Here is an 8470-nt window from a genome sequence, read left to right on the forward strand (position 1 = left end):
GAAAGAGCAAAGCTCCAGTGAGAATATTGCATTTTTCAGGGGATGGGTTGGGCAAGGAGCTGGGCAGGAGGGATGGGCTCCTCTTTGGGAGCTGCCTGTGGAATCTCACACCAGAGCAGCGGATTTGGGGCAGAAGGGGACAAAACCAACTGGTTTGGACTTCACTCTCCCAGTTCTTCCCAGTCAAGGCAGAGTCAGGGATTGGGGATGGAGTATTAATGTTCCATATTGTGTCCGTATTTAAGGAAGGAAGCGGCTTAAACGAGCCAGGTGGTTTGGAAATCCACAGGATTTAGGACCTTTCACGTTGGGAGAGGATTTCCAGGGCCACAGGTCTCAATTTAACTGACTCCGTCTGACTCTCTCAGAGCAAGGGGGTGACCTGGTCACCTTGGCTTGGTGCCGTTCCCTTAGGGCATTGTCCTGCTCACAAATCCAGAAAGGTTTTGGCAATGGGAACGTCGTGGTCACCTTGGCTTGGTGCCATTCCCTTGGAGCATGTTCCTGTTGCCAAAAGTGGAGAATTTTTGGCCATGGGGATGTCCTGGTTACCCTGGCACAGAATCACCCCACTGGAGCATTGTCCTTGTCCCAGAATTGGAGAGATTTGGCCGTGGAAATGTTATGTTCACCTGGAATTGGTGCCATCCCCTTAGAGCATTGTTCTGTTCCTAAAATTGGAGAATTTTTGGCCATGGGGATGTCTTGGTCACCTTGGCACAGGATCACCCAACTGGAACACTGTCCTTCTCCCAAAATTGGATAGATTTGGCCATGGGGATGTCATGGTCACCTGGAATTGGTGCCATTCCCTTGGAGCATACTCCCGTTCCTAAAATTGGAGAATTTTTGGCCATGGGGATGTCCTGGTCACCCTGGTACAGGATCACCCCATTGGAACATTGTCCTTGTCCCAAAATTGGAGAGGTTGTGGCCATGTGAATGTCCTGGTGCCAACCCTTTGACTTGGAGCATGTTCCTGCACCCAGAACTGGAGAATTTTTGGCCACTGGTATGTCCTGGTTACCCTGGTACAGACTCACCCCACCGGAGCATTGTCCTTGTCCCAAAATTGGAGAGATTTTGGCCATGGGAATGTCCTGGTACCAACCCTTTGACTTGGAGCATGTTCCTGCACCCAGAACTGGAGAGGTTTTGGCCATGGGGATGTCCTGGTCACCCTGGTACAGAAACCCCATTGGAGCATTGTCCTTGTCCCAAAATTGGAGAGGTTGTGGCCATGGGAATGTCCTGGTGCCAACCCTTTGACTTGGAGCATGTTCTTGCTCCCAAAACTGGAAAATTTTTTGGCCATTGGAATGTCCTGGTTACCCTGGTACAAAATTAACCCATTGAAGCATTGTCCTTCTCCTAAAATTGGAGAGATTAGGCCATGGGAATGTCCTGGTACCAACCCTTTGACTTGGAGCATGTTCCTGCACCCAAAATTGGAGAGGTTTTGGCCATGGGGATGTCCTGGTCACCCTGGCACAGAATCACCTCGCTGGAGCATTGTCCTTGTCCCAGAACTGGGGAGGTTGGCCATGTGGATGTCCTTGTCCCAGAATTGGAGAGGTTTGGCATTGGGATGTCCTGGTCACCCTGGCGCAGTACAATCCCTTTGATGTTGGGCATTGCTCCACTCCCAAAACTGGAACATTTGCCACGGGGATATCCTGGTCACCCTGGCTTTGGCAGGGGTGACACTGAGGGTGCTGCCACCGAGGTGCCACCACGCAGGGCTGGGTGTCAGACCCGTGGGACATCCCAGAGGTGCAATCCGGGAGCTGCTTGGAGCAATGAGGGACGAATTCCATCAGAGCTGTGTGTCACCAGCATCTGCCAGCAGCACAGCTGGGAGGAGTCACTGAGTGAGTGAGGATCCCTCACTCCATCTCCATCCCACCATCCCACCATCCCCGTGGTGCCTCAGGCTGCCAGGCAAAGGCAGCCCAGGCTGGCCAGGAGCAGCTCCAGGGGTGCCGGACCGGAAGCAGGAAAAGCAGCTTTCATGTCCTTAACGAGCCCCTAATGAGGATTTGGAGCAGCCACATGGCCACCTAATCCCCCACGCTGCTTCCTCATGCCAGCCTCTCCATTCCTGCACCTTTTCCCTCCAGGAGGAAGGGCTGGGTTTCATTTCCCCCTTCCTGGTGGGTGGATGGGCCCCCACGGATGTGTGGGCACGAGCACAGGAATGGCAGGAATCCCCTTCCCTGCTCCAGCCTCTCCTGAGCCATCCTGGTGCCTCTCCAAACTTCCCCTCACCTCATCCACCCTCCCTTCCTTTGGCATCTGATGCTTCCCACCTCTGTCATTCCTTTTTTCTTACCTATCCGTCACCAACTGGAGATCTCGTCCACTTTTGTCCACTTCCTTTTGATTTCTTATCCAAGATATCACCCCAAAAGAGCCCTAGGGAAGAGCCACGTGTGTGCCAGCCAGGTCCAGCTCACAGGCTGCCAGTGAGGGTGTTTGAGATGTTTGGAAACAAGGAGAATGAAAGATTTTACCATTATTTTTCCTGGTGTCAAAGCTCCAGCACCCCTTTCCCACTAAAAAAGGGCTGGAGGAAGCAGTGGGATGAGGATTTGGGATGGAGAGGGTGAAATGACAGAGAGGTGACAGAATGTTCCCACTCCTCGAACGTCCCCACCATCCCCTGGGCTTCCCAGCAGAGAGATGGGAAGGAATTTCCAATTTCCAAGCCCCAGATTTGTCAGCTGGGCTCAGTAACAGACAAATCTGGCAGCACCAGGAATCCTGGGGCACTTTTATCTCCCCAACCCCATCCTTTAATTACGGGGAGCTGAAGGGAGCCTGGCGTGGAGACGAGGTGGGAACACGATTTGGAATGCAGGGAACGAGGTGATTTAGATGTTTTTTCCAAGGATAACCTGTCATCCTATGAGGAGTTCACCCCCAGGTTTCCCCTCTCCCCCCAGAGCCACGAGCAGAGTAATTTGTATTTTCTGTTCGTTATCCCTGCGGATCTCCCCTCACCTGCTCCTCTTAAGCTGCCTGGGCTGTAATCCCCTCTCAGCAGCCTTCCCTGAAAAGTGACAGGGAACAACAGCAGCTTATTCCTCAAGCTGCTTTCATGGCAGACCCTCTAAGAGCCCCTGTGCTGCTTGACCTGCACTTTGCCACCATTCCCACCAAATTTTCTTTGGAGTCGGCTTTGATTTTCTTGGCTTTGCATTAAAAAAAAGGAAGTCTTGGGTTACAGAGGGTGGTGAGGGGGATTTGGGAGTGGTTTTGGCTGTCACAGCCCCTCATTCCCTGTGGAGGAGGATGGTGTTGGGATTATTGATAGTATCAGAAATTAGGAATGTCTTTTTCATGGTGAGAATTGTCAAACCCTGGCACAGTCTGCCCAGGAGTCACCATCCCTGGAAGTGCTCAGAAAATGCATGGATGTGGCACTTTGTGGCTTAGAGGTGGTTGGAGTGGGTTTTAGGGCCCTTTTCAGCCTTGCTGATTCCATGATCTGTTACAAACCCCACACCTGCTCCAGGGTTCACAGGGACAGGAATTGTTCCCTTGTTCAAAGTGTGAGGAATGGATGAGTGAAACATTCAGGATTTGCTTGTGAGGCTTCCCTGCTCTTTCCCCTGAAATTCTCAGTGGGGTTCAGGCTCCGTTTCCAAAGGGCTCTGTGGCTGCTGCTCCCATCCCAGTTGATCCCAGTCCCTTTGTTCCCAAGAGGGATTGGTGGTTCTTCTCCAAATTAGGAATGTTAGGAATTATTTTTTTTCATGGTGAGAATTGTCAAACCCTGGCACAGTCTGCCCAGGAGTCACCATCCCTGGAAGTGCTCAGAAAATGCATGGATGTGGCACTTTGTGGCTTAGAGGTGCTGGGTTGGAGGTTGGAGTGGGTTTTAGGGCCCTTTTCCAGCCTTGCTGATTCCATGATCTGTTGGAAACCCCACACCTGCTCCAGGATTTTCCCCTGTGCATCTCACAGGGACAGGAATTGTTCCCTTGCTCCAAGTGTGAGGAATGGATGAGTGAAACATCCAGGATTTGCTTGTGAGGCTTCCCTGCTCTTTCCCCTGAAATTCTGTGTGGAGTTGTTCAGGCTCCATTTCCAAAGGGCTCTGTGGAAATGGAGTTGATCCCAGTTGATCCCAGTTGCTGCCAGCAGGGACTGGTGGTGCTTCTCCAAAGGCTTTGGAAAACTCTCCTGGTCCTTGCAGGGGTGTTCTTGGAGGGCTTGGCTGTGCCTGAGGATGGCAGAGGCTCTGCAGAGCCTTGGTGCCAGGCCCTGCAGCAGGAGCATTTGTCAATAACGTGCATGAGATGGTTGTGGAGACACTGGGGCCACGTGTGGAGTCAGGAATTCCTCGGAATAACTTGGCACCAGCGGGAGCTCAGCTCTCCCTCTCCCCCTGCACGGGTGTTTGGCACCCCTGGCACTCACCCTGGGATTGTGTTTCTGTCCACACAGGGAGAAAATCCTGGGCAGGACTTGGAACCCCTTCTCCTTGAATCCCAGGGCAACTCAGAGCTGCTGGGCTCACGGGGAATTCAGGATTCCTTGATTCCTTCAGGAGCAGAGGCAGCTTTGCCTCAATCCAGAACAGCCCAGGGAAGGTCCTTCCCTGCCTGAGCTGATCCTGCCTGGAAATGAAACCTGGGAGAGTGTGGGAAGAGTTCAGTGGGCACAGGGAGAGCTCAGTGGGCACAGGGAGAGCTCAGTGGGCACAGGGAGAGCTTAGTGTGCACAGGGAGAGCTCAATGGGCACAGGGAGAGCTCAGTGGGCACAGAGAGGGCTCAGTGGGCACAGGGAGGGCTCAGTGGGCACAGAGAGGGCTCAGTGGGCACAGGGAGGGCTCAGTGGGCACAGGAAGAGCTCATTCCTTGGGCACCGGGGAAGCTTGGTGGGCACAGGGAGGGCACAGCTGGAGCAGGGAGAGCTCAGTGGGCACAGGAAGAGCGCAGTGGGCACAGGGAGAGCTTGGCTGGCCCAAGGAGAGCTCAGTGGGCACAGGGAGAGCTCCGTGGGCACAGAGAGAGGGCTCAGCTGGAACAGGCAGAGCTCCTTGGGCACAGGGAGAGCTCAGTGGGCGCAGGGAGAGCTCAGTGGGCACAGGAAGAGCGCAGTGGGCACAGGGAGAGCTTGGCTGGCCCAAGGAGAGCTCAGTGGGCACAGGGAGAGCTCCGTGGGCACAGAGAGAGGGCTCAGCTGGAACAGGCAGAGCTCCTTGGGCACAGGGAGAGCTCAGTGGGCGCAGGGAGAGCTCAGTGGGCACAGGAAGAGCGCAGTGGGCACAGGGAGAGCTTGGCTGGCCCAAGGAGAGCTCAGTGGGCACAGGGAGAGCTCCGTGGGCACAGAGAGAGGGCTCAGCTGGAACAGGCAGAGCTCCTTGGGCACAGGGAGAGCTCAGTGGGCGCAGGGAGAGCTCAGTGGGCACAGGAAGAGCGCAGTGGGCACAGGGAGAGCTTGGCTGGCCCAAGGAGAGCTCAGTGGGCACAGGGAGAGCTCCGTGGGCACAGAGAGAGGGCTCAGCTGGAACAGGCAGAGCTCCTTGGGCACAGGGAGAGCTCAGGCACAAATGACCCAGCCCTTGGCTGGTGGAGGACAGCCACACTGAAGGAACCTCCAATAGTGATGGGCTTGGTTTTGAACTAAAAAAGGGGAGATTTAAAGAGGATATTGGGAAGGAATTGTTCCCTGGGAGGATGGGGGTGGCACAGGTTGCCCAGAGAAGCTGGAAAACACTTCCTCATCTCTGTGAGTGCCCAAGGCCAGCCTGGATGGGGCTTGGAGCGCCCTGGGAGTGTGGAAAGAGCCCTGCCCATGGCAGGGGGTGGAACAGGGTGATTCAAGGTCTCTTCCCACCCAGGGCAGTGTGAGATTCCAGGGTTCCCAGTGGCCAGGCTGGAGCTCAGGACACTCAGAGCTGGGCACGGCTGCAGCTCCGGGGAGCTGGGCCCCCCCTGCTCTGGGAAATGCAGCGTATAATCTATGCATTAAAAGTCCTGTGAGACAGGAGCTGCTGTGCCTACACAGTTCCAGCCTCTTCAGATCCAGCCCTGTAGATATTTTTTAAAGCTCTGCCTGAGCACAGTGTCCTTCCATTAGGGGCTGGGAAATTGCACCGAGTCGATACCGGGAATAAAAAAAAGGGGGAAAAAATTTAAATCAAATTTTCCTCCCTTTTTAAAACCCAGATTTAACTTCAAAGTGAATGGAAACTGTGTTGCTGATCGTCTTGTGAGCCCTCCCTGGCCGCTTTTTCCAAGGGGAAGGGTTGGCAGAGGAGCAGGGTTGGGGGTGGCAGTCAGAGTCCCGTGGCTCTGTTCAGGCAGGAGCCCTGGGAAGTGCCAGGGAAAGGGCAGGAAAGCACCACAAACAGCTGGGTTTGGGTGCCAGCACGAGCCTCAGTGGTTTGGGGACGTCTCAGGAAGGCCATGGGAGGATTTCCCAGCCTCCAGCCTGGAATCTCTTCTGGCATTGCCATGCCTGCATTCCCACTGTGGAGGAGCAGCTCAGCTCATCCGCATCCTCTTTATTCCCTACTTTAGGTTTTGTGTCCTTCCCAAACCTCCCCCAGCCAGGGGAATAATATAATAATCATTAAAATAAACCAGGAAAGCCTCTGGGCTGATGGCATCCTCCTTCCCATCATTAATAATTGGGAGAAATTCCTGCAGGAGCTGCGACCTTGAGCTGCTGGCAGTGTGTGTGTGCCATGTTGGGAAAGGGCATCCCTGGCACAAAAACATCCCTGGAAGTGCCCCAGGCCAGGTTGGAGTGGGCTTGGAGCCTCCTGGGCCAGTGGAAGGTGTCTCTGCCCCAGCTGGAGTGTCCTGAAGGTCCTTTCCAACCCAAACCATTCCCTGATCCTGTGAACCCAAACCCATGAGACCGCTCAACCTGGCCACCCCTTCCTCCATCCCTATTTCCCTGACCCTTCTCCTGGCAGATTTTTGGACTTTACAAAGAAGTAGGAAAGATTTTAGCAGCCCAGGAGCTGCTGAGGACGTGCCTGGAGCCTGCTGCATCCAGGACATGGCTCCCATTTAAATATAATGGGATTGTGTGGGATGGTGCCCATAAAAAGCAATGTCAGGGCAGAGCATCTGATCCTCTCCGGGCAGCTGGAGCAGCTCCCTGATGACTTTTCCAGGTTGTTCCTCATCCCCAATCTGTTGCAACACAGGGAGAATATCATGGGATATATATTTATATTTATATTTACATGGATTTGTTCTGTGCCAGCCTCGGGGGGTGTGCAGGACCAGGCAGGATTGAAGGATCACATCCCCAGCTCAGCCTCTCGCCCAGGGATGCTCCAAAACCTCCATTCCAAACTCTTGGAATACAAAAATTCCCACTTCTCCCCGCTCCTGGTGTTTGCCCTTTGCAAAATGAGGCTCAGGGATGAAAGTTTTCTCTCAGCACCCAGCGGCCCAGCCCATCAGCACCCTCCAGGGCGAGCAGAAAATGGGATTTTAATAGGGCTGGAGTGGCTGGGAACACCCGTGGTTCTGCCTGAACTCTGGATTTGGGTCACATCCGAAGCAAATGACACTTGTCAAGTGACATTTGTGTCTTTTCTTTTTGCTAATGGCCCCCCAAGTTGGATTTCTATTTCTATTTTGGGGTTTTTTTCCATTTTAAGAGGTGGGAAAGCTGTTTGTTCCCTCGTGGAAGTAAAATCCATCACCAGGCTGCTCAGAGAAAATTTTCACCACAAATCCTTGGCCTCAACCCCCCCAAAATCACCCTGGAATTTATGAATATTAAATTATTATCTCCAGAGGGAGCATCACCTTTTTGATCCCAACCCACAGCCCTGGGATAACTTGATTTCCTGGAATTAAGAGGCAGGAGCAACGTTCCAGTTCCTGCTTTTCCCTTTTCTGTCACATTCAAAAATATTCTCCATCAGATGTTCATGTTTCCTCAATTTGTAACACATTTTAATAATAGGAATCTTTCCCATCGCCTGGGTAAATTGTTGGATGCTGTGAATCCTTCTGGGGAGGGCTCAGGGCTCCTCTTCAGCTGGGTTTGTGACCCAAAAAGAGCAAAAATTTGCTGAAAAAAGAACAAAAAATTAATCAGAAAAAGCAAAAAAATTAACCAAAAAAGCACACAAAAAAAGACAAAAATAATACCCAAAAAGGAAAAAATTGTGGAAAAAATAATACAGTTAATATTTAATTATTAACTGTAAATTAACTGTATGAATTTAAAATTTAATCTGCAGTGAATATTTATTTTGCACTCATTGTTTATTTTTCCTGGACTTTTATTTTAACTCCTCTACCTCTCCTTTCCCTTTCCAACCAGGAACTGGGGAGTCACAGCATTAATTAAGAATATTCAGAATTCTGGGACGGTTTGGCTTGGAAAAATCCCACCTGGTGTCACAGCAGGGAACTTCCTGCTGGACCAGGGTGCTCCACAATTTCTTTGGATGCTTCATCCACCCAAAAAATCCCATCCCAAGCC

General features: G+C 52.4%; 1 protein-coding gene across 2 annotated transcripts in view; it reads left to right on the forward strand.

Annotated features, from left to right (window-relative positions):
* Nucleotides 1–8470, forward strand: part of BIN3 (bridging integrator 3) — a 34878-nt gene that overhangs the window by 17022 nt on the left and 9386 nt on the right. The window lies entirely within an intron of this gene.

This window comes from Geospiza fortis, unplaced genomic scaffold, assembly GCF_000277835.1.
Source record: "Geospiza fortis unplaced genomic scaffold, GeoFor_1.0 scaffold1250, whole genome shotgun sequence".
Taxonomy (NCBI): Eukaryota; Metazoa; Chordata; class Aves; order Passeriformes; family Thraupidae; genus Geospiza; species Geospiza fortis.